The sequence below is a fragment of the Pleurodeles waltl genome, chromosome 3_2, assembly GCF_031143425.1.
Source record: "Pleurodeles waltl isolate 20211129_DDA chromosome 3_2, aPleWal1.hap1.20221129, whole genome shotgun sequence".
Lineage (NCBI taxonomy): Eukaryota > Metazoa > Chordata > Amphibia > Caudata > Salamandridae > Pleurodeles > Pleurodeles waltl.
Window position 1 is genome coordinate 141558934 of NC_090441.1, and position 25694 is coordinate 141584627.

A 25694-nucleotide genomic window follows, 5' to 3' on the forward strand; every position below is an offset into this window, starting at 1 on the left:
CAGAGGCCACCAGCAGGAGCCAGTCTAGAGGTGTGTGACATTTGCATAATTTGCTTTTGCATAGTGACATGAAAAATGCAAATCTGTCACTACATTTCAGTAGAATTTTTTTTCTAAATGTTTACTACAAATGGTGCGTAAATACTAGATGTGGCTTAATTGAATAATTTCAGAGAATTACACAAACTACGTTGGTGTAATTTAAGGACTAGTTCAGCCAAGGGCCAGCAGCTGCTGGTCATCTGGGAACTGGGGTAAAAAAAAGCCTCTTGTAAAATGTTGTGTCTCTGAAGCCACACAAGATATCAGTCAAATGAATCTTGAAGTTGACTTCAGGTCTACTCACAGGTCTTAAACAGTGGGCAGAGTTCTCTTCTGTTCTTCAGCAGGTCCAGAAAGTGTTCCAATGACATGTGTGTAAGATGCCAGCTTTTCAAGTTTACCTTGCCATTTGGTGGTTGTGACTCCTGGACTCTCCAAAACCATTTAGAAAAAAGTTACCAGTGGCAACGTTTGACAATTTTAAAGCATGACATTATCCCACTATGTACTATCCTTTTATAGCATTTTCTTGAATGTATTGTCTTTTATTGTTTCTACACTATTTATGGGATTTGTTTATGTTGTGACTTTTTCAACTTTTCAGACTAAATACACAGATTATTTTGTTATAGGAATCACACTGTAATGAAGCTGAATCTGTAAAACTAAAAAGGAATTGGGCTAGTAATGTTTTCTATTCATCTATTGTTGGTCATCAACTGTTGGGGGTAGCACTTTTATGCTGTATGTAAATTGGTGGTTTTATCTCAAGAATGTGATGATGGTCACTTAGCAGTAGGCACCGACATATTCGGCAAATTATGTTTAACTTCATTCAATGTATATGGACCTTCTAATCCTGATCCCTCTGTTTGGAATTGTATTAAGATTAAGCTGGTTAGAGTTTCAAACCCTTATATAATTTTTATAGCAGATTTTAAATATATAATTTGCCCATTTTAGAGAGAAAATCTATTTTTAAAATGTTCCCAGATAAATTTCACAACGATTTTGAGACTGTGGTATCCTCTTGTTCATTATTTGAATTTTAGAGAACCTGTATTCCTGATTCATTGGCATTTTATTTTTATTCTAGTACACATGGTTGCCTTTCTAGGACCTATTATATTTTAGTTTCTACATCTCTTCTACAGTGATTAGACGCAGCTGAGATGGGTGCTATTTTTTAATGTGGTGATCATGAGATGGAGTTCAGCCCTTATAAAGTGAGAAAAGAGCCTCGGCCATGTAACATGACTATAGAAAATAATGCCTCTCCCATTAACTTTGGCAACTATTCAGCCAAACACATGTAGGGGCATATTTATACTCCGTTTGCGCCGGATTTGCGTTGTTTTTTTTTACGCAAATCCGACGCAAAACAAACTCCATATTTATACTTTGGCGTTAGATCCGTCTAGCGCCAAAGATCTTGGAGTTTGCGTCATTTTTTAGCGTGGACACCTTCCTTGCGTTAATGATATGCAAGGTAGGCGTTCCCGTCTAAAAAATGACTACGAGGCATGTGCGCCGTATTTACACTCCCGGGCAAAAATGACGCCCGGGAGTGGGCGGGTCAAAAAAAATGACGTCCAGCCGCTTTAGCGTCATTTTTTAACGCCTGGTCAGGGCAGGCGTTAAGGGACCTGTGGGCTCGGAAGGAGCCCAGAGGTGTCCTCCCACGCCCCCAGGGACACCCCCTGCCACCCTTGCCCACCCCAGAAGGACGCCCACGGATGGAGGGACCCATCCCAGGGAACTTAAGATAAGTTCAGGTAAGTATTTTTTTATATTTTTTTTTGTGGCATAGGGGGGCCTGATTTGTGCCCCCCTACATGCCACTATGCCCAATGACCATGCCCAGGGGACATAAGTCCCCTGGGCATGGCCATTGGGCAAGGGGGCATGACTCCTGTCTTTGCTAAGACAGGAGTCATTTCAATGGGGGTTGGGAGTCAAAAAAAATGACGCTAATCGGGTTGAGGCGAAAATTTTGCCTCAGCCTGACTTGCCCCATTTTTTGGCGCCCAAGCTCCATTTTCCCCTACGCCGGCGCTGCCTGGTGTAAGTCAATTTTTTTGACGCACACCAGGCAGCTCCGCCGGCTAACGTCATTCCATAAATAAGGTGCCCGCATGGCGCTTTGGAATGGCGTTAGCCGGCGTTATATGTTTTGACGCACAACTGCGTTGGCGCAGTTGTGCGCCAAAAAGTATAAATACGGCCCGTAGTGTCTTGCATGATTTTGAATAGAACCTTTATGGCTGCCTGAGGACTCAGTATCAGTGTGTGCTACGTAATCGCTGGAATGGAATGTATGATAGTTTGCTTTTAAATTTTGGAGTTCACAGGTACACGCAGAGAACCTCAGAGCACACCTAAAACGGGCGGACCACATTACTGTGGGATTTGCCAAATTAGACTACAAATTTAATTTCAAGAAAACCCAAATTGCTTTCGCAGTATCTTAATTTTGGGATGCAAGTTTTCAGATGAGGGAAAGAGTTTGGCGCCCCACTTTCTAGAAAGGTGTGCACAGTTACAACCCCCTAATAACATCAACAATCTGCAATAATGTTTTCACCTTTGGCAGAACTTACATTCCAGATTATGAACAAAGCATAAAACCACTTTATGACTTAATTATTCCAGAGTTTTTAAGCAAACATTAGACAGTTGAACATATACACATTCTTAGAGCATTGCAACAGGAAATTCGTGAAACTAAACCCTTACACACATGTGACTACAAAAAAAACTTGATCTTCAGGGTAAATTATGATGCCATCAGGTTCACGTATGTAGCATTCAATTAAGTTGACACCATACCAATAGATTACAAATCACATTTGTGCTCCAAGGCTGAACGGCATGCTGCTCCCAGTGGACAAATTTTGACTGCTGTCCAGATGGCTGTGATAAAAGAGAGACCTCTGGCCCAGGGGAAACACATTATTATTGTTACCCCGATACCAGCACTTGAGGCTTTCACCAGGGCTATTGCCTCGAACCCAAAAGCATTACATCCAATTTAGATCCAATGGGCAGCTTCTCTGAGGGCCAGTGATGCTGATTATGTTTCTGATCAAAAACTTTAGACCCAAGAATTCCTTCAATATGAACTTGAATACCCAATGCCTACAAACATTTTGCCTTTTGAACAATACCAGATCATCATTTACACTGATGATTCAGCTCAACCAGCTGTAGGTACCAAACAACAATACTCTGCTTCTTGTGCAGCTGTGAGCCGGGTAATGAGGGATGGTAAATTCCTCCCTCAACATGCCTGCATGCAGACCCTAGGGAATTGCACTGCGCAACTTGCAGAGCCTAATGTTCTAATCTTGGTGCTGGAACACAGGGATCCAGAACTTTCTATATTGATTGTGTGTGATTGATAACACTGTGTCCAGTCCTTCAATGAATACTTGCATTATAGGTGCCAAAATGGATTCAGGGATTCAAAAGAGAACACCATCAAACTCAAATGTTTGTGGGGGGAGGTAGCAGGTCTTAAAGACAAGCTACCAAAGGCCCATGTAGTTTATATATTGGGTCATCAACATGCTGGAATACACACTGCAGGTAACACTTTGGCCAATGTGGCAGCCAAATCTGAAGCAGACACATCTTCTGTTGCTGCGATTACTCATTTTCATACGAGGTTGGATGATAAAACCACTGGCTGCTGTGAAGGCTTCTGCTGACAGCAAGCCCTTACCAAAGGCATATCCTGCCAAATATTCCCACACTTAAGTGCCCAAAACATTGCATTTGCAAAAATACCAGGGGTGGGTGATCGTGCAATCCCCATCCAAGACCAGGGACTACATTTCATCAAAGCAGCGCTTGAGAGGGTTGCTTCTGTCCATGCTGGTAAGACAGCTACTATCTCACTATTGCAAAAATGCTATTAGTGGGCAGGTCTACACAAACAGACCTGTGACATCTGTAAACAAATTAAAAGGCCCACCATCAAATGCCCACCGCAGATAGATTGCTTGATTTTCAACAAACCACTTCAATGTATGTACCTGAACCATTGTGGTCCCTTACAATCTGATGGTGCATACAAATACATCTTAGTTGCTGTTGACTCATGCTCCAGATTGCTATGGGTATGGCTACAATGATTGGCTGACACTTGAACTGTTATTAAAGATTTGTAAATCTTCATCGGGGCATATGCTCTTTCCTCCAGGGCATTCAGGGACACCATAGTTACACTGGGTGTTCAACTGTATTTCCCGTTTCACTATCATCACAAGGGAAATATGATTGTGGAGCAGAAACACTGAGACTTAAATCACTCCTTAACAGCAAGAGTATTAGGTACAGGTCATTGTTGGCTGTACCACATGTATAGAGTCTAGACAGCACAAAATTATCTGCCCAGACGGTCTTTGGGAGGATGTTCTCCATACAAAGCCCTGTTTAGGATACCTATGTATGTCCGATATCTTGATGGCTCTGGTGCAGTGGCGGCTGAAACACCACTTAACATAAATGAGCATGTTACTGTCAAACAGGAATTAGAACAGTTCAGTGATTAACTCATCTGCACATGCCACCACCTAGGAAATGAGGGATTTGCCAACAGAATCACCCAGCTGGATTCCAAAAGTTGGTAATCTAGTGCGAGAAAAAAATGCGGTGAAAAAGGAATTTGGCCCATCATATAGAGCACCTGTTCCAGTCCTGGGGATACACGGTACCAGAACTGTCATTCTCCTACAGCTGCCTGGTTCTAAAGAAAACCATTTCATTTCAATTGACAATGTCAAGCTACACCATGTGACCACTCCTGTACAATAGGCCACAAGGATTCCTGGGTAGTTCCCGTACCCCTCTCACTATCTATCAGGATGTACCTCTATGAACATTAAACAACAATGAGGATACTTCCTCATGCTTGGGGTGGGTGGCATTTGAATCATCATTAGGCCCTGTCACCACATCTACGACATGGAATGTTCAAAATTCTGGAATATATTACTGAAATTCAACTCAAATTAATGGAATTGTTTAGTATGAACCACCAAGGTTTGAGTTTTCCTTTCACCTACATCGGCTCTAGAATTTGCATGAACTGCTTCTGTTTATTTTGCCAACATCACTGACTCATGTTCAAATTCTTCAGCATCTTCTGCAGCACCTGTATCAAGAGCACGTAAGCTTTTCAACTGACTTAAACACAACTATTTGGTTCATCCAAGGTATTATCTGTGGATATATGCAAAAAGAAGAAGTGATGGACGGAATGCTGAACAATGTCATGCATTCACCCCCAGTACAGAGATCTGGGCCTAAATCCACCGTTTTTTTGCTGCCCATGCCATTCCAGTTTGGACCCAGCCATATGCAAATCAGTCTTGATCCTGTTCCCCATGGGAACAGTCCAGCCCGAACTGCCAGGCCAGGTCTTCCCTGAACTGGAAACAAGCATCCTGGGACCGGTTTCGGGGTTTCACCACTCATCAGCCAGGCTAGCTTGAATCCAGTGGCATGGGAAGCACGGGACCCACATCTGAGCATACCCTTCCCACTTCGTGCGACAAATGCAAAAAGAAGAAGTGATGGATGGAATGCTGAACAATGTCAAACATTCACCCCCAGTACAGAGATCTGGGCCTAAATCCATAGTTTTTTAGCTGCCCATGCCATTCCAGTTTGGACCCAGCCATATGCAAATACGTCTTGACCCTGTTCCCCATGGAAACAATCCAGCCCGAATTGCCAGGCCAGGTCTTCCCTGGACTGGAAACAAGCATCCTGAGACCGGTTTCGGGATTTCACCCCTCATCAGCCAGGTTAGCTTGAATCCAGTGGCATGGGAAGCACGGGACCCACGTCTGGGCATACCCTTCCCACTTAGGGCGACAAATGCAAAAAGAAGAAGTGATGGATGGAATGCTGAACAATGTCAAACATTCACCCCCAGTACAGAGATCTGGGCCTAAATCCATCGTTTTTTTGCTGCTCATGCCATTCCAGTTTGGAACCAGCCAAATGCAAATCAGTCTTGACCCTGTTCCCCATGGGAACAGTCCAGCCCAAACTGCCATGCCAGGTCTTCCCTGGCCTGGAAACAAGCATCCTGGGACCGGTTTCGGGGTTTCACACCTCATCAACCAGGCTAGCTTGAATCCAGTGGCATGGGAAGCATGGAATGTTCAAAATTCTGGAATATATTACTGAAATTCAACTCAAATTAATGGAATTGTTTAGTATGAACCACCAAGGTTTGAGTTTTCCTTCACCTACATCGGCTCTAGAATTTGCATGAACTGCTTCTGTTTATTTTGCCAACATCACTGACTCATGTTCAAATTCTTCAGCATCTTCTGCAGCACCTGTATCAAGAGCACGTAAGCTTTTCAACTGACTTAAACACAACTATTTGGTTCATCCAAGGTATTATCTGTGGATATGTCTGACTTTGCTTGTCTTCCTTCTTTCTATTGGCTTTGTCATCATTTTCTTTCTGCTGATACATGGCCTAAATGCTCTGCTGTTAAACTGGTGGATGAGGTTTTAAAACCATACCTGTCCTCTCATTAGGTCTGAAGAGACTTGTCCCTAGTGAACATTTCAGCAGTTCTGATTTGTGATGGGATTGTTTGGGATAAAGTATGTTTGCTATCTTTGGTCCTATAGAAATTATTCCAATTCCATATGTATTCAAAGTATCTATGACCACCATTGTAACACCAGGGGTTGTTTCTGATGACTGGGATGTAAAAACAGTTCGTACTGTTTTCTGAGCTCGAATATTACATTATCTTTGAAAGTGAGGATGTCGATATGACAGCGGCGAATTATGGTAAAATGTTTTGTTACCGTCATTATGGACGTTATTTTCTGCACAAAGCCAATACCCTGAGAACTGTTTATAATTGCACACAATGACAACATTGTCCAACCCGGCCAGTGGGGAGTTCCAAAACATATGTAAAAATGTTTCTCTATTTTACTGGGCAAGATGTGACAAATTCTACGTCCTATTATTTTAAATTGCCACCTTCAAAATTGCAGAACATTTTGAGAACTGATACCAAATTGTTTTTTTCTGATTTCCCAGTTAGCTACAGAAGGCTATGAATATAGGTTAAAGTCGATTGACTTAAAAAGTGTGTGAGGAACTAGAGATCGGCAAATACAACATAGGGAAGATTTATTTAGAGCATGCCTTATTCCATTACAAATTATGGGCCAGATGTATCAAGGTTTTTTGCATTCGCAAACGGTGCGAATGCCCGTTTGCGAATGCAAAAAGCCAGTTCAGAATGTATGAAAGACATTCTGAATGCAATTTTAAGGAATCGCAAAAATAGCGATTCCTTAAAATTGCAACCCTGTGTAGAGAGTCGCAAATTGCGACTCTCTAAATAAGAAATCGCAAATAAGGATTCCTTATTTGCGATTTCTTATGACGTGTTTGAAGCCATTCCTAAATGCGATTTGGGCATTTAGGAATTGCTATTTACCACCAGGTTGAACCTGGTGGTAACCATGTGCAAAATAAAAAAATGCATTTAAAATGCATTTTTAAAATGTACATGTAAAGCACACATGCCCTTCTGGCATGTGTGCACCTTACATGTCCCCCAAAGTTTTTTTTGGGGTGCAGCAGAGGGAGCCTTAGGCCCCCAGCACCCTGGGGTTTTGCATTTCCAAAATTGCGATTTCTGGTTAAGAAATCGCAATTTTGGAAAGGCAAAAAAATTGCAGATATGGGCCAACAGGCCCATAGGTGCGAATGGGGACAGATTCTCTATTTGCGATTTGGTAATAGCATTTGCGATTTTTAAATTACCGAATCGCAAAAATCATACATACCTTTTTGCATTCCTGAAATAGCGATTTCTTATAAATCGCTATTTGAGAATTGCAAATCGGTTGTATGATACATCTGGCCCTATATTTCTCTATGAAACTGTACAACAAATAGAGTTGTTTAAGCTTAGTGAAAATTAAGGAATTGAATGCGCCCAGTATTTTTTCACCAGGTAAATTTGAAAAATGGCAAAAGATTTTATATGTCACTGAAGAACAGCTAAATGGGCGGGTCCAGAATGTCACCTTTAATTCAACACTTTCAGGTCCCAACTGGTGGTTATTTTGGCCAGTGGACATAAATGGTTGTCATGCACATTTTGTAAAGTCCACACAGGGTTTTAGAGTGAGTTGACCTGACCCTTGCTATATTAGCACACAACACCCTAGCATTATCACTACATATAGAGTAGTTAAACTATGTAAACAATGGTTAAAATCTTCCACACCAACAGCCATTAAAGAACACCTTAGTCTCCTGTCATAAGATATATGCCCTCATTTTGTCATTGGGGGTAAAAACCGCCTACCGTGGTGATGGACGCCAAAATACCATCACCGCGGCTAACATCCGTCCGCCATACTATGATCACTGCCAGACTTCCGCCACAAGAAGAGTAGAAATCCAGCAGTGATAATACTGGTGGAGGGCGGTAAGCTTGTGCTGCTTTCACCAGCACCGCCATGCCAGTTGAACGCCGCCAGCTGTATCATGACTTGTGATGTCGCCTGTTGGTGTTCTGTTGGTGGGCGCTGCTGGCAGTAGCAGCGCCCCTCCCGTTCCCCACCGGAAGACCTCCTATAACAAGGTAAGTAGGGCTTCCGACAGGGGAGGAGGGTGGGGGGTGTTGTGTGTGTGTGTGTCTGTCTGGTTGTGTGCATGAATGTGTGAGTGTGTGCGTCAATGTGTCTGTGTGTACAGTGTTGTTTGCGTGGGTGTATGCATGTGAGTGAATGCGTGTAAGATTGGTAAAGTGAGTGCGTGTCTGCATGTCAGTGTGAATGTGAGTAAGAATGTGTGCGAGCATGACTGGAAGTATGCGTGTATGAATGTGTGTATGCCAGTGTGAGTGACTGGGTGTATGCGTGATGCTTGTCTGCGGGTGTGTGCGTGTATGGGGGGAGTGAGAGGATCAGAGGGGGTTGGGGGAGTGAGAAGATAGGAGGGGGAGTTTTGATAGGGGGTGGGGTGTTTGGATGGAGGGGGGTGGGGGCATCAGGTGGGTTTTGAGAGGGGTGGGGGAGCTTCCTACCGGTGACAGGGAACGAATTCCCTGTCACCGGTAGGGCCTCCCGCCATGGTTTTTATGGCAATGCTAACACCACGAAAACCATGGTGGTAGGCAGGCTCAAAATGCGTCTGGCGGTACTATGCCAGCCGCTGGGCTAGAGATTGACATCTCCAGCCCTGTGGCTGATACCGCCACGGCAGTATGACTGGAAAAGTGGCGTGTTGGCTGCAGCCAACCCGCCATTCTCATAATGTGGCGGTATGTTCCGCCAGCCTTTTGGCGGTACTGCCACCACATTAACACTCACCGCCGGGGTCCTAATGAACCCCATAGACTTTACAAGACTTCTTCTTAGGTCCTAGGAAACCACGCACAAAGCCCTTCTTATATGCAATACATGATGAAATTTGGAAGCTTTCCCAAAAAGAAGCCAACCGCCCAGTTGAGCCAAATAGATCAGGAAAATTTGTAGAAAGCTCTAGCCATTGTCGATAATGGTATGAAGACATTGTATTAATGTATTTACACATTAAATAACATTGTGTCATCTGCAATTGACATTATTCAAAACAATATGTCATTTTTACATCATGGACAGAGTCAACATAGGTCCATTATAGAGTTAGGTTGGATTTTTCAAGTTCTGAAAAGTGGTTGCATGCCCTGCCAATATGTCAACTTCAAGAAGTTATTTTAAGCATTTAACTTTACCCAAAAGTAACAGATAATGGCGAAGAAAGAAGCAAATTACATCTTGCTTGTTAGAAATGGGGTCTTTGGTTGGCAGTCAGGTTACCCCCTGTCCAAGGAATGACCCTCGCTCTAGTCAGGGTAAAAGAGAATTACCCTCAGCTAACCCCTGCTTACCCCCTTGGTAGCTTGGCACTAGCAGTAGGCTTAACTTCAGAGTGCTAGGTGTAAAGTATTTGTACCAACTCACAGAGTAACTTAATGAAAACACTACAAAATGACATACACAGATTTAGAAAAGTAGGAAATATTTATCTAAACAAAGCAAGACCAAAATGACAAGAATCACCAATATACAAGTCAAGTTATCAATAATCAATTAAAAAGCAAAAAGAGGCTTCATGTAGTTTTAAACACACACTAACACTGTTAGAGTGAAGAAGTACCTTGGGAGCGTCAAAAATAACCCCACATGGGCAAGTGTGCGTCAAAAAGGGCTTGCGATGCATCGATTCCACTCACGAGCGGGACATTGCGTAATTTCTCCTTTCGTTGGGTCAGGGGCGCGTTGTCTTTTCTCTCCGCAGCATTGATCTGGTCAGCACTCTCGGCTCAGGGCAGGCCTTGCGTTGTTGTTACACGCCCAGCGGTACTTGCGTCGTAAATCCAGCCGCACGATGACCTGAAAACTACGCACCGTGGGTTGCGATCTCACCAGTGTCCGTCAGCAATGCTGTGCATCGTTTCTCCAGTTCCGTGCGTCGATTCTTCGTTCGTGTTACAGGCGAGTGTCAATTTTCAGCCGCGAAGCCGACGGCATGTCGATTTCCCAGCCGTAGATCGGAGTTGCGTCAATATTTTCCCCACATGGCGTTCTGTGCGTGGATTTCTTCCTCTTAGGTTGCCAGCTTCTCCTTTCAGGGTCCCAGGAACTGGATGGGCACCACAGGGTAGAGTGGGAGTCTCTCCAGAGACTCCAGGAGCTGGCAGAGTGAAGTCTTTGCTGTCCCTGAGACTGCCAACAACAGGAGGCAAGCTCTAAATCAAGCCCATGGAGATCTTCACAAGATGGAAGGCACACAAAGTCCACTCTTTGCCCTCTTACTCTGGCAGAAGCAGCAACTGCAGGATGGCTCCACAAAGCACAGTCAAAGGCAGGGCAGCTCTTATACCTCAGCTCTTCAGCTCTTCTCCAGGCAGAGGTTCCTCTTGGTTTCCAGATGTTTTCTAAAGTCTGTGGTTTTGGGTGCCCTTCTTATAACCAATTTCTCATTTGAAGTAGGTCTACTCTTTTGAATGTGAAATCCTGCCTTGCCCAGGCCAGGCCCCAGACACTCACCAGGGGGTTGGAGACTGCATTGTGTGAGGGCAGGCACAGCCCTTTCAGGTGTGAGTGACCACTCCTCCCCTCCCTCCTAGCACTGATGGCCCATCAGGAAATGCAGACCACACCCCGGCTCCCTTTGTGTCACTGTCAAACTGACCCAGACAGGGAATCTACAAACAGGCAGAGTCACAGAAATGGTACAAGCAAGAACATTCTCACTTTCTAAAAGTGGCATTTTCAAACACACAATCTTAAAGTCAACTTTACTAAGAGATGTATTTTTAATTAAATTGTGAGCTCAGAGACCCCAAACTCCACATGTCCATTCGCTCCCAAAGGGAATCTACACTTTAATCAGATTTAAAGGTAGCCCCCATGTTAACCTATGAGAGGGACAGGCCTTGCAACAGTGAAAAAGAATTTAGCAATATTTCACTGTCAGGACAAATAAAACACATTACTATGGGGGTCATTCTGACCCTGGCGGTCCATGACCACCATGGCGGAGGGCGGCGGAAGCACCGCCAACAGGCTGGCGGTGCTTCCTTGGCGATTCTGACCTCAGCGGTAAAGCCGCGGTCAGAAAAGGGGAGCCGGCGGTTTCCCGCTGGTTTCCCGCTGGCCCAGGGAATCCGCCATGGCGGCGCTGCTTGCAGCACCGCCATGGGGATTCCGACCGCCTTCCCGCCAGCCTGTTTCTGGCTGTCCACCGCCAGAACCAGGATGACAGGAACGGGTGCCGTGGGGCCCCTGGGGGCCCCTGCACTGCCCATGCCACTGGCATGGGCAGTGCAGGGGCCCCCTAACAGGGCCCCACAAAGATTTTCACTGTCTGCTCTGCAGACAGTGAAAATCGTGACGGGTGCCACTGCACCCGTCGCACCCCTGCAACTCCGCCGGCTCCATTCCGAGCCGGCTTTATTGTTGAAGGGGCTTTCCCGCTGGGCCGGCCGGCGGTTTTCTGGCGGTCGGCCGCCGGCCCAGCGGGAAAGCCGGAATGGCCGCCGCGGTCTTTTGACCGCGGAGCGGTCTTTCAGCGCCGACCGCCGCGGTCAGAATGACCGCCTATATGTCCTACCTTAACCATACACTGCACCCTGCTCTTGGGGCTACCTAGGGCCTACCTTAGGGGTGTCTGACATGTAAGAAAAGGTAAGGGTTAGGCCTGGCAAGTAAGTACACTTGCCAAGTCGAACGTACAGGTAAAATTGCACACACAGACACTGCAATGGCAGGTCTGAGACATGATTACAGAGCTACTTATGTGGGTGGTATCTGGCTCTTAGGCTTCTCTAAGAGCTTTTGTTATTTCATTTGTGACTCAACAAGCAAATGCTTAATATGTATAATTAGTTAGGAAATTAAGACTCTGCAACATATTTATTATACTTCAGTGTCTAATTTGGTACTGGAAAGTCTAATTAAGGCTAAAATTGAATGTAATAAAACTGATACCTTTTATTCGAATACATATCAAAAGTAAGTAACTTGGTACACCAAAAGCCTGATAAAAATGTTAGTAGTATTTGAGTTACAGGCCCTGGGCACCTCTAGGCCCTGGGCACCTCTAGTGGTAAAAATGTTAGTAGTATTTGAGTTACGGGCCCTGGGCACCTCTAGGCCCTGGGCACCTATTAGTAGGGTCGTACTAATAAATCAAATATACCAATCATGGATAAGCCAATTACATACACATTTTGTAAAGGAGCACTTGCACTTTAGCACTGGTTAGCAGTGGTAAAGTGCCCAGAGTAACAAAAACAGCAAAATCAGAGTCCAGCACACATCAACAACCTAGGAAACAGAGTCAAAAAGTTAAGGGAGACCACACCAAGAATGAAAAGTCTAACAATGCTTAATATTGAAAAGTTAGAAAAGTTGTCTTTTACTGTGCAGAAATTCCATCAGCAGTATGGTTAATACGCGGAGTAATCAATCTGCCAATTTCAATATTTGAGTTCACTTCATGCTTGGAACATATCCCAGTAGGCAGATTTGAGTGGATAGGAGATAGTTCCATTCATGAGGTGTGGGAGGTACCCTTTACGTACAAATGTTTCAATGGCGTAAAAGAGGTCTTTCTTAGCAGCAGCGACGGCAGGACTTCTGTGAGCCATGTGATGATTTGTAAACAGTTGTCCTTGGACAGAGCTTTTAATGCTTCAACAGTGGACTTAGTTTGATATCTGAAGGGTGTTCCTGTCCCTTTGGCTTGCTCAGTGTTACAGGCGCTCTCAAATGGGAGTTATTTGATGCTGAATGATGAAGGCTGCTGTGATATGCAGGCCGGCTGTGCCTACTTGGTCTCAGTCTCCAAAATTGTGACTTGTTGCAGACATGTGCTTTTTTCCCCATGCGAAAGATAAAAGTAACAGACATATGGCCTCATACTGCTACTATTAATGTACATTTTGACAAGTTGAGCAAACTGAAGGCTCTTTTGTTTGTACATCTGTCCAGAAGACCTATGATCTCCAAGTAGCAAGGTCTTCCTCAGAGATACAGTCCCTTTATACCATTTTTCCAACACATTTTGATGAATTGATTATTTGCATTTTTAATGATTCTAACACCGCTGTGATGGTACACTTTTTTAAGGTTGCTGGTTCTGGTTTTGTCAGCACCTATCAAATGTCTTTGGGATAAACCTTCAGCCATATTCGCACTGGGGAAGGGAGATTCCCAATAAAGTTGCAATTAATTTGCGGTATTCTGCTGTCGCTGTTTTTCTTTTGCAATTGCTGCCCCATCACAACAAAGAGAAATGATGGCAATTCTACTGTCGTGAGCGCATGATCCAATACTTTGTAGTAGATCTTCTAGAAAACTGGAGTGGAACTGGTCATTCAGACCGGTTCTGAATTGCCTGCAGTCTTTTGATGTTTGTGGTACCCATTCAAACATGCACCAGAAATACGTCTTGCTATGCAGTGCATACCTCCTTTGGATGCAGGTCTGACTATGTTCTCTGTGAGGGTTCATTGCCAGACATGTCCATTAAGATTGTGGTTGTGGCGGGATGCTTCCCATGAGCCGCCCTTTGTGGATATAGGCCCTCATTCCGACCCTGGCGGTTTGAAACCGCCAGGGTGGAGGGCAACGGAAGCACCGCCAACAGGCTGGTGGTGCTTCCAGGGCTATTCTGACCGCGGCGGTAAAGCCGCGGTCAGAAAAGGGGAACCGGAGGTTTCCCGCCGGTTTTTCCCTGGCCCAGGGAATCCTCCATGGCGGCGCTGCTTGCAGCACCGCCATGGGGATTCCGACCCCCTTCCCGCCAGCCTGTTCCTGGCGGTAAAACCCGCCAGGAACAGGATGGCGGGAACGGGTGTCGTGGGGCCCCTGGGGGCCCCTGCACTGCCCATGCCACTGGCATGGGCAGTGCAGGGGCCCCCTAACAGGGCCCCACCATGATTTTCACTGTCTGCTATGCAGACAGTGAAAATCGCGACGGGTGCTACTGCACCCGTCGCACCCCTGCAACTCCGCCGGCTCCATTCGGAGCCGGCTTCCTCGTTGCAGGGACTTTCCCGCTGGGCCGGCGGGCGATCTTCTGGAGATCGCCCGCCGGCCCAGCGGGAATGTCAAAATGACCCCCGCGGTCATTTGAACGCGGTGCGGTCTTTGGGCGGTTTCCGCCCGGCAGGCGGCGCCCGCCGGACTCGGAATGAGCCCCATAGTGGCTTGTGGTGCTATAAACACCTGCCATTGCATGGAATGCTGCTTCCTCAGCTGGACCAATGGCTGAGGCTGTGGAACATGAGTGCTCCCTTGCTTTTCTTACTAATGAGCTTGTTAACTTATCGCCTGCAGGAGTAGAATCTTTCCTGGATTCCTTCACTATCGATGATATTGATGATTACTAGCAGGATCACAACTTTTGCTGAACATTGACAGTTGTCTTTAATTTGCGTTCACAAATTCTAAATTAACAATTTTAATTTGGCTGGATTTCAGTCTGTCCTGCTTTTCAACATAGAAATTGTATCTCTTTTATGTGCATTTTAGCCTGCTTTTGAATAGTAGTGTAGGAATAGTCATTTTAGCAGAGTGTTTTTAGAATTGACCCCTACACTCTTGCACTGGCAATGGGGACGATGTTGTAGGGTTATTTTAGCACTTGCATGGGCACATTTATGTTGCCCTTTTACCTAGTTCATCTCATTTATTCCATTTTATTATTTTAGCAAGGCTTTTTAGCAGAGATGTTTTATTATTTTTGTCAGTTGCTCTACTATGCAGAATTTGTTATTAGTTGTTTTGCACAACATTTCATCTTGTGCTCAGCCCAAGGCTTTGCAAGGCTGTACATGATTATTTACCGGGTATTATCTGTCCAAGAGTAGAATGCCTAACTTCCACAGAAAAGACACATTATCACGTCAGGGCAGTTTTCAAAACAACATCATGTTTTATTATAAAACAACATTCTACCCAAAACTAAGTTAGAGGGGACATTCCATCTAGCCATCTTCTTCTGTACCATGTTTTTTCCACTCTGCTGAACTTTGCCTTGTCATTCCATCTACTTGGGAAGACTGCCAGCACAGGAACAGGCACCCCCTGATTATTATTCAGGTATGGGGATGGGGCTTCCTTGCAGAGATCAGTGTGTGCAGATTGGGGCTAACACTGCTATTTATTGCATGTAGATTTTTTAGTAGTACAGGCAGGGATTTTATATTCACTAGTGTGACAGAATGTTCAGCTGCTTCACTTTTCCGGTCATCATAATAATAGTGTTGTGTTTCATCTTTCTAATAATCGCAATTCATGCCTCTTTACATAGAATGCATTTGCTTCAATAAAACAAATTGAACCTAATCCTGCTTCTCTTTTGTTTTTGGCATGTATGAGACTTGTGTAACTGAGAGAAAGGGGTAAGATCTGTTCCACCACAACTTCCCTGAGAAGTCGTAGTGTGTCATGTGTCAGGCTGTTACAAATCTCCTTTACTTTTGGGTTTTGGTAAGGCACTGCTAGCTAGCTGAAAGGGCTAGGCTGGCATCTATCAGATGGTTTGGGATAAGACTCAGCCCCCCCTTTAGTGCTGTTGCCTCCCGCAACTAGCAGTATTGTTCCTATGACAAGAGTCCTTTGACAAGGTGAAAGTCCTGTGACTTTGATGTTCGGGTGAGCAATGTCAGTCAAGATACCCCAATGGACCACAAAGAGAGATACTAATGAAAACTTGATTCATATGAGAGACTTGGTTCAAAAACAGAAAATAAAAATGTATGCAGACAAGAGGCAACATGGAAAAGATCTCACATTCCAAAAGGGAGATTTGGTGATGACTCAACAACTATGAAAAATAAATTTGATGCTCCTTAAAAGGCTGAATTGATTAAAATAGTGTCTACCAAAAGACACATGGTGACTACCCACCAACCTGGTAAGTCCCTTACCAGAGACTCTTCTCACTTCAGGCCTGTGTTTCACTGATCATCAGCTCGAGATGGTGAAACAAAGACTGTTGCTGATTCATTACCATCCTTGGTAGTTTCTGACATTGAAGGCAACCATTCACAGCTTCCAGCAACCGTATTGGGTAGACAGATCAAAGAGCCAAGAAGATTAATTGAAGAGATATAGTTGTGCATTTCTGTATATATTGAGATTTAGTGTCTGTCTAATGATTTCTAAAAACTTGCAATTTTTCATTTAACAGAAGAGGAGATTTATTGTCTTGCATGATTTTGACTAGAACCTTTATCACTCCCCGAGGACTCCATATTAGTGTGTGTGTGAAACATAATCGCTAGAATAGAATGTGTGAGAGTTTGCTTTAGAATGTTGAGTTCACAGGGGCATGCATAGGAAACAAGATGTGTGATTTACAGCTTCATATGTGGCCTAGTCATTCAGTGGATTCCAGGCTGGGGAGGATGCTACATAACAGACTGTCACCTTCAGTCATATCACACAAATTAATTGTTAATACCCATTGTAAAGCAAATTTCAACAACATTTTCAACTGTTTTGTCAGATTCTTTTGAGGTATGCACCAAATCCAGCAACTAGAGGTTTAATATTAACCTCCCATTGGATAATGAATTTATTACCAGATTTAACAAATTTGTTAAAGAGTGTTTTCACTTTAATAAAACCACTGATTCTCCTCAGTTAAAATCTGGCTCTTAGGCTTCTCTAAGAGCTTTTGTTATTTCATTTGTGACTCAACAAGCAAATGCTTAATATGTATAATTAGTCAGGAAATTAAGACTCTGCAACATATTTATTATACTTCAGTGTCTAATTTGGTACTGGAAAGTCTAATTAAGGCTAAAATTGAATGTAATAAAACTGATACCTTTTATTCGAATACATATCAAAAGTAAGTAACTTGGTACACCAAAAGCCTGATAAAAATGTTAACCAATTATTTAAAAATTAAAAGCAATCAGACATGAATTGGTAGCATCATTAATGACCTTAATAATTGTACTGCTATTTCTACTTTTGATATGTTCTCCTTGTTTCAGAAAGTATATTACCTTCCATACACTGATGGTACCAATCCTCTTGTTAGAAATGGGGTCTTTGGTTGGCAGTCATTTTTCCGTGCGGTAGAAAAATTTGACGCAGCGCCCATCGGATCGACGCAACTCCTGTGACTTCGTACTGCCAGTGCAGGAAATCCACGCATCGTCCCCGGGGCATCTGAAAACCCTGCAACCCGAAGAGGATCCACGACGAGCACTGGGAAATCAACACACAGCCATCCCTGCGTGAAAACTAAATGATGCATCGCATGTGCGGCCCGAGAATTCAACGCACACCCCATTTCCGCTCTTCTCCTCCTCTGGGGTTCTTTTCGGAGATTTTTCATGCAAACTACTTTGTGCTTGAAAGAGACTTTGTTTGCTTTTAAAAGACTTAAGACACTTTGGGGGTCATTACGACCTCCGCGGTCTTTTCGCAAGACCACCGAGGTACCGCCGTGTGGTCCACCGCGCCACGCATTATGACCGCTGGCAGGCCGCTGTCCTTTTTCGTACAGAAAGCCACCAGCAGCCATACTGGCGGACGGCGGGAAAGTGGAGGTTGCTCAACCTCCACCGCCACGTCAACAGAACACCGCCCACTGAATCACGTCCCATGATTCGGTGTGGCGGTGTTCTGGTGACAGTGTTCTGGTGGCGGAGCTGCCCCCATGGATCCTGTCCCCTCCCAGAGGATCAACGGACAAGGTAATTTGATCGCCCGTTAGGGAAGGGGGTGGGGGAGTGTTGTGTGCGTGCATGGGGGTGTGCATGTGAGAGTGTAGAGGGGGTGAGTGAGTGTATGCATGCGGAGATGTTGTGTGTATGGGAAATGTGTGCGGGTCAGACGGTGTGCATGTCTGTTTGTATGTGTGCGGGTATGCGTTGTCGGGGTGTATGTGTGCGTGTAGGGGTGTGTATATGTGCATGTTGGGGGAGTGTGCGTGTAGGGGTGTGTATATGTGCATGTTGGGGGTGTGTGCATGTAGGGGTGTGTAAATGTGCAGGTTGGGGGTGTGTGCGTGTAGGGATGTGTATATGTGCATGTTGGGGGTGTGTGCGTGTAGGGGTGTGTATATGTGCATGTTCGGGGTCGGGGTGGGGAGGGGGTTGTGCCATTTTTGGGGGGTGGCAGAGTGGTGGGGGTGTTGGGGGAGGATTTGTGGGGGGTAGCGGGGTGGGGAGACCCCTATCAGTGCCAGGGAAGGAATTCCCTGGCACTGATAGTGCCTACCGCCATGGATCTTGTGGCGGTTCCCAACCACCTGAGATCCATGGCGGTATGCAGGGTCCTGATACCGTCGGTGGTCTAGTGACGACCGCCGGGCTGGAGACCGCAATCTCCAGCCCAGCGGTTCTCACCGCCGTGGCGGTCGGAATGGTGAAGTGGCGGATGACCGCGGCGGTCATAATTCCATTTTTTCTTCAGCCGGCCAGTTTGCGGTCTTACCGCCGCTTTACCACCGACCGCCAAGGTCGTAATGAGGGCCTTTATATCACTTTTCAGTGATATGCCTACATTTACTTATTGCATCTTTAATCATTTTGAACTGCATTTAACCACATAAATATTATATATTTTTCTAAACACTGCGTGGTCTATTTTGTGGTGCTATATTGTGTTATTGTATGGTTTATTGCACAAATACTTTACACATTGTTTTCTAAGTTACGCCTGACTGCTCAGTACCAAGCTACCAGAGGGTAGGGACAGGATAATTTGGATTGTGTGTGACTTACCCTGACTAGAGTGAGGGTCCTTGCTTGGACATGGCTTAACCTGACTGCCAACCAAAGACCCCATTTCTAACGCCTATGTTTTAAGATTTTGATAAATTCTTCTCTGGTATCCCCCGTCCTACCAATCAAGATCATGACTATGAAGATCTTGAAAGAGAAGTTTGTTCTTGAAGTATGCCATTACTCTTTCATCATCAGACAAGCTTGTGCATTGTTGCTCCAATATGATGATTTGCCTGAAACCATACGGTAAGTAGGAAAGGACATTGTGTTTGATTTTCTTTTAAGGAAATAATTTACATGTCCAATTGTTATGCATTAAATGGATTTCAAATCTTGAAGCATACATAATTTGTTCCTGTTAATTTCTTTTTTGCTCTATCCACAATCCAGAATAATACATTTCTAAAAATGTTGCTAAAATTCCAAATCAATTTGTTAGACCTGTCAGCTTTAAGGGGTCTTGTCCCCATCATTTTGGATTTTTCCCTCCATTTTTGCTTAAATTTGTTTTTTGTTGGTGTTAGGATTCTGTGCACTTTACAGCTACTAACCACTGAGAAAGTGTTTGGACTCACTCCACCAAACATGGTAAAATTTGGGCACACTTAATTTACATATAGGCCCATATTTATACTTTTTGACGCAAAACTGCGCTAATGCAGTTTTGCGTCAAAAAAATTAGCGCCGGCTAACGCCATGCGGGCGCCGTATTTATTGAATGACGTTAGCCGGCATTAGCCGCCGGCGCCGTCTGGTGTGCGTTAAAAAAAACGACGTACACCAGGCAGCGCCGGCGTAGGGGGATATGGGGCTTGGGCGTCAAGAAATGGGGCAAGTCAGGTTGAGGCAATTTTTTCGCCTCAACCCGATTTGCGCCATTTTTTTTCACTCCCAACCCCCATAGAAATGACTCCTGTCTTAGCAAAGACAGGAGTCATGCCCCCTTGCCCAATGGCCATGCCCAGGGGACTTCTGTCCCCTGGGCATGGTCATTGGGCATAGTGGCATGTAGGGGGGCACAAATCAGGCCCCCCTATGCCACAAAAAAAAATAAAAAAAAACACTTACCTGAACTTACCTTAATGTCCCTGGGATGGGTCCCTCCAGCCTTGGGTGTCCTCCTGGGGTGGGCAAGGATGACAGGGGGGGTCCCTGGGGGCATGGGAGGGCACCTCTGGGCTCCTTCAGAGCCCACAGGTCCCTTAACGCCTGCCTTTTGCAGGCGCTAAAAAACGGCGCAAAAGCGGCCGTACGTCATTTTTTTTGACCCGCCCACTCCCGGGCGTGAATTTTGCCCGGGAGTATAAATCCGACGCACATGCCTCGGAGTCGATTTTTTAGACGGGAACGCCTACCTTGCATATAATTAACGCAAAGTAGGTGTCCACGCTAAAAAATGACGCTAACTCCATGGACTTTGGCGCTAGACGCGTCTAACGCCAAAGTATAAATATGGAGTTAGTTTTGCGTCGGAATTGCGTAAAAAAAAACGACGCAATTCCGCCGCAAACGGAGTATAAATATGCCCCATAGTCCCTTATGGAGTGGTTTACCATATACCTAGGGCCTGTAAATTAAATGCAATTAGTGGGCTTGCAGCAAATATTGTACATCCACTTGAGTAGTCCCTCAAAACCTGTCCTATGCCTGCCCTTGCAGCCTGAATGCAGTTTTATACTTCCAACTTGACATTGGCAATATAACCCCTTTGCCAAGCCTTGAACTCTTTTTTGTTGCATATGTCACCCCTAAGATACGGCCTTGGCAGCCCATAGGGCAGGATGCATTGTAATTAAAAGGTTGGCAATGTAAGTTTAAGTTTTACATGTCCTGGAAGGGTCAAACTCCTAAATTTGTTTTTTCACTGCTGTGAGGCCTAGCTAACACTGGGTTGTCTTATTACATTTAATGAGTGCTAGTTTTTGATTGAAAACATGTAAGCATTTCATGTTTTGTATCTATGGAATTGGAATTAAAAATCCTCTTTAATGGTAAATTCAGATTTTAATCTACAATTCTGAAAATGCCACTTTAAGAAAGTTGACATTTTCCTGCCCTAAACTATCTAGTGCCTGAAATCTTCTGTGGGTCACATAACTGCTTGTATTTGGCAGTGGGTCTTTGTTTATTCCTCCCAGGCAGCCACACAATAGAGAGTTTAGGTGTGCCTGAATGGGCCATCTTCAGGCAGGATGGAGCGGATGTGGAACATAGACTATTCAGAGCACACTGACTGATAGGCTGTGCTCTACCTTTACACAAAGGACATGACACCACTTTATTTCCCCCTGCAGCCAGCTTGGAGCTAGGACAGGGGATTTATGAAAGTTCAGGCACTTCAAAGGGAATCTTCTAGAAACATCTCGCCGCTAGGTTAAAAAAGGGCCCCCAGATCCACTCTTCAGTTAATTTCTGGACCTTCGGAAGGACTCTCAGAGGATTGCCTGCTATTGTGGGCTGCTATGTACTCAAGACTTTCTTGCTGCACCTGGAAAGGCTGCTTTGCTGCCTGGTGCTTGCTTTGAACCCTCAGAATCCTGCCCTGCTAATTGAGCCTTGCTTCATCACTTGAACCCAGGACTACCAGAGTGACATCAAGGGCTAATTTGCAAAAGTTACCACCATCAGCCAGTGAGTACGGAACCCCTGTGTAGTACCTCTCCAGTCCTGGACCATTAGTTATGGTATTAAAGGTACCCTGATAGCCAAAATCTGAAAGATAGGACTTTGAAAATTTGGTGGCAAAAGCTGCAGCCTGCTCGTCTATCTTCCTAAGGTCCATTGTCGGTCAGCCTTTCTTCACAATAGCTCCTACTACTTTCTTCTCTACAACAGCAAATCCCCTTTGGAGGTCCTACGTCTAGGGGATATCCGCGCTTCCTACCTTTTGTCTGTAGAGATTTTGAACTTCCTAAACAAGAGACTAAGGCGGTCATTCTGACCGCGGCGGTCGGCGGTCGCCGCCCGCCAGGCGGTTCCCGCCGAAAGACCGCGGCGGCCATTCCGGCTTTCCCGCTGAGCCGGCGGGCGACCGCCAGAAGACCGCCGGCCGGCCCAGCGGGAAAGCCCCTTCAACAATGAAGCCGGCTCGGAATGGAGCCGGCGGAGTTGCAGGGGTGCGACGGGTGCAGTGGCACCCGTCGCGATTTTCACTGTCTGCAAAGCAGACAGTGAAAATCTTTGTGGGGCCCTGTTAGGGGGCCCCTGCACTGCCCAAGCCAGTGGCATGGGCAGTGCAGGGGCCCCCAGGGGCCCCACGGCACCCGTTCCCGCCATCCTGGTTCTGGCGGTGGACACCGCCAGAACCAGGCTGGCGGGAAGGCGGTCGGAATCCCCATGGCGGTGCTGCAAGCAGCGCCGCCATGGCGGATTCCCTGGGCCAGCGGGAAACCGGCGGGAAACCGCCGGCTCCCCTTTTCTGACCACGGCTTTACCGCCGCGGTCAGAATCGCCAAGGAAGCACCGCCAGCCTGTTGGCGGTGCTTCCGCCGCCCTCCGCCATGGCGGTCATGGACCGCCAGGGTCAGAATGACCCCCTAAGGGCCTTAATTTTGTCATTGGAGGGTGGGATACTCCATCACAAATATGACGGATATCTCGCCCACTATATTACAAGTTCCATTATATCCTATGGAATTTGTAAAATGGGGGGTGGGATATCCGTCACATTTGTGACGGAGCATCCCATCCACCAACGTCGTAATCAGGCCCTTAGTCCGAACGTATACCGCAACTTTGTCCAGCAGCTCCCAAACTATGACACCTCATCAGACACTGCCTGCAGCTTTGTCCCGCTGAACTTAACCTTCTCAAAACATTTTCTACAAAATTTCTACTAAGTCTGGAGGTAAGCGCTGAGCAAGCCCAACCCACTTCTTGTATTTGAACTGTGATCCTTCACAGTCAGCCATATTTCTCTACTTTGACCCATTCTTGCATGACTAGACATCAGCGGTTGGTGCTTTGATCTTTTAGCTGCTAGTTTTACCTTAAACAGACAAAATTCATAACTCTGGTTTTACGATTGGGTTTTTGTAATTCTGGTGTAAAAAATTGCATTAAAAGTGATCCTATTTCTTCAAAATTGGTGTGGCAATTTTCTTGTGTTGTTCTTTCACTTTATCACTGTGTGTGTGCTGCATAAATGCTTTACACATTATCTCTAAGTTAAGCCTGACTGCTTTTGAGCCAAGCTTCCAGAGGGTTAGGCACAGGTTAATTAAGTGACTTTCACAATTCACCCTGACAGGGATTGTGGCTGTTGTTTGAACAGGAGTCACCCCCCCACCCCCATTCAACCAATAACCCCCTTTCTCACATCATCTTTCGTTAGAACTGAATCTACAGTTGAACTTTTATGAGAGTTTCATATTCAACATGAATTTATATCCAAATAAGGAACACATTTGGCTCAAATTATTTGAAATGTCTAATGGTTTTTCTATTGATGAAAGATTACTTTTTATAATTTATAATTCTATATCTAATTTCTGTTGGTCTTGTAAAAGTGAGGAAGGAATATTGCTTCATATGTTATTTTCTTATAAAAATGTTACATCATACTGGACTTTAGTATGCTCAATATGTTAAAAGGTTTTCCACTGTAATATTCATCTCTGGTTCAAAGAATATATTTTGGGCTCAATAATATTATATGTTTGTAAATCTATGTTTAATGTCAAGTTATTGGACCGGTTTACTAATATTGCTTTCAGGTAGATAACCACGTGTTGGTAGGACCTTTTGAAATTATCCTATCAGTCTGGGTGGGATCATAAAATTGATAATCATAGGGTAGAAAGAACATTTGCTATACACACGAGATATAAAATTAGTAATGATTTGTTATGGTTTTCTTATGTTACATTTTAACCAAGGGTTCTGCTCTTCAGTGACCTCAGCGATCAGTATGTCTCTGCTAGTCTTTTCTGAGTTTTTGCATATTCCCTTCTTCTTTTCCTCGCCTCTTTATTTCTTTTTATCTTCTTTCTATTTAATTCTTATAGCTATAAAACAATGTTATACCCTTCTATTAGTTGGTGATGATGGTGCTATAATTGTCATGTCGCTAGTACTGTGTGTTCCCTTTGTGTTATATTGCTCTTTTACCTTAATAAAAATCATATTAAACTAAAACAAATATACAAAATCCCCTCTATCACATTTATAGGATTCAAATAAACATGCACAAAGTGAAAAAAGGCATAAGAAAAGCTACTGTGACCTGCAAACCTCTGCTGAGATTATAATTGGTCCTAAGAATGTGAATTAGCCAGGTGTACTTTGTATCTGGTCAATTTATGATGCTTTACCCTCATTCTTAAGAAAAATCTGCTGACACTTTTAGCCCATTTAGATCAGGTCAAAGACGTCAGTAAAAGGGACGGTGTGAGTGTGGTGGCGGTTGCAGGGTCCTGGGGGGGGTCAAGGCAGAGTTGGGAGTATTACCTGGGGGGTGTTGGATGCTTACCCAGTGATGTGCTCAGTGTCAGGGAGAGGGATAGAGCGATGCATGGTACACAAGGCTATGCCAATGCCCTAAACTGTCCCTCCTGATGAGAGCAATTGGGTGGAAGTGTCATTGGGTTCCAGGGCCTGATGACGACTATGGTGGTTCTGCAGCCACAGCCCATGTCTATTTTGTGGTTCACTTGGTGTATATTCAGAGCCACTAAAACCAGGCCAAGTGTCTCCTTGTTTGGAGTTATTGGGTCTGGAGTTTGCACACTTGGGATTATTGAGTTAGGAATTTGCTGAGATGGTAAATGTAAAGCTCAGGACAGTAGGCCACTCAGAATGTAGAGTGGCAGAATTCCTCCCAAAATTATCTCACAAGGTGGAATACCGCCACTTGTGATAAGGGCCTTAGTACTATCATTGACATACTACAATGGGTGGAAACAGGAATGGTCAATGTTGGAAAGTGGGTTACTGGTAAGGGCAGGTAGGTATCTACACTTAGCAACAGCCCACAATTTCCCACTAGGTCCAGTCAAGCCTTAGTAGTTTGGCACGCATGCAGTTATGCTTAACTTACAGAGACAGGTGTGTAAAGCATTTAATATAAACAAAACAGTAAATAAGTAAAACAGAACACAATAAAAATCTGATGCCGATTTATAAAAATAGGATATATTTTTAACTTTAAAATGACACCAAAAGTGCAAAAATCCAGTGTAGGGAGATATGAGTTTTTAAAGTTGAAATGTTAAAAAATGCTTTTTAGTGCCTAAAAACTAAAAGCGCCAACCAGAGACATCTGTTGGCGCTTGACTAGGGCAAAATCAAAAGTTGAGGCCGACCGCAATGGAGCCCTGCTCGGATACACTGAGCGGGAGG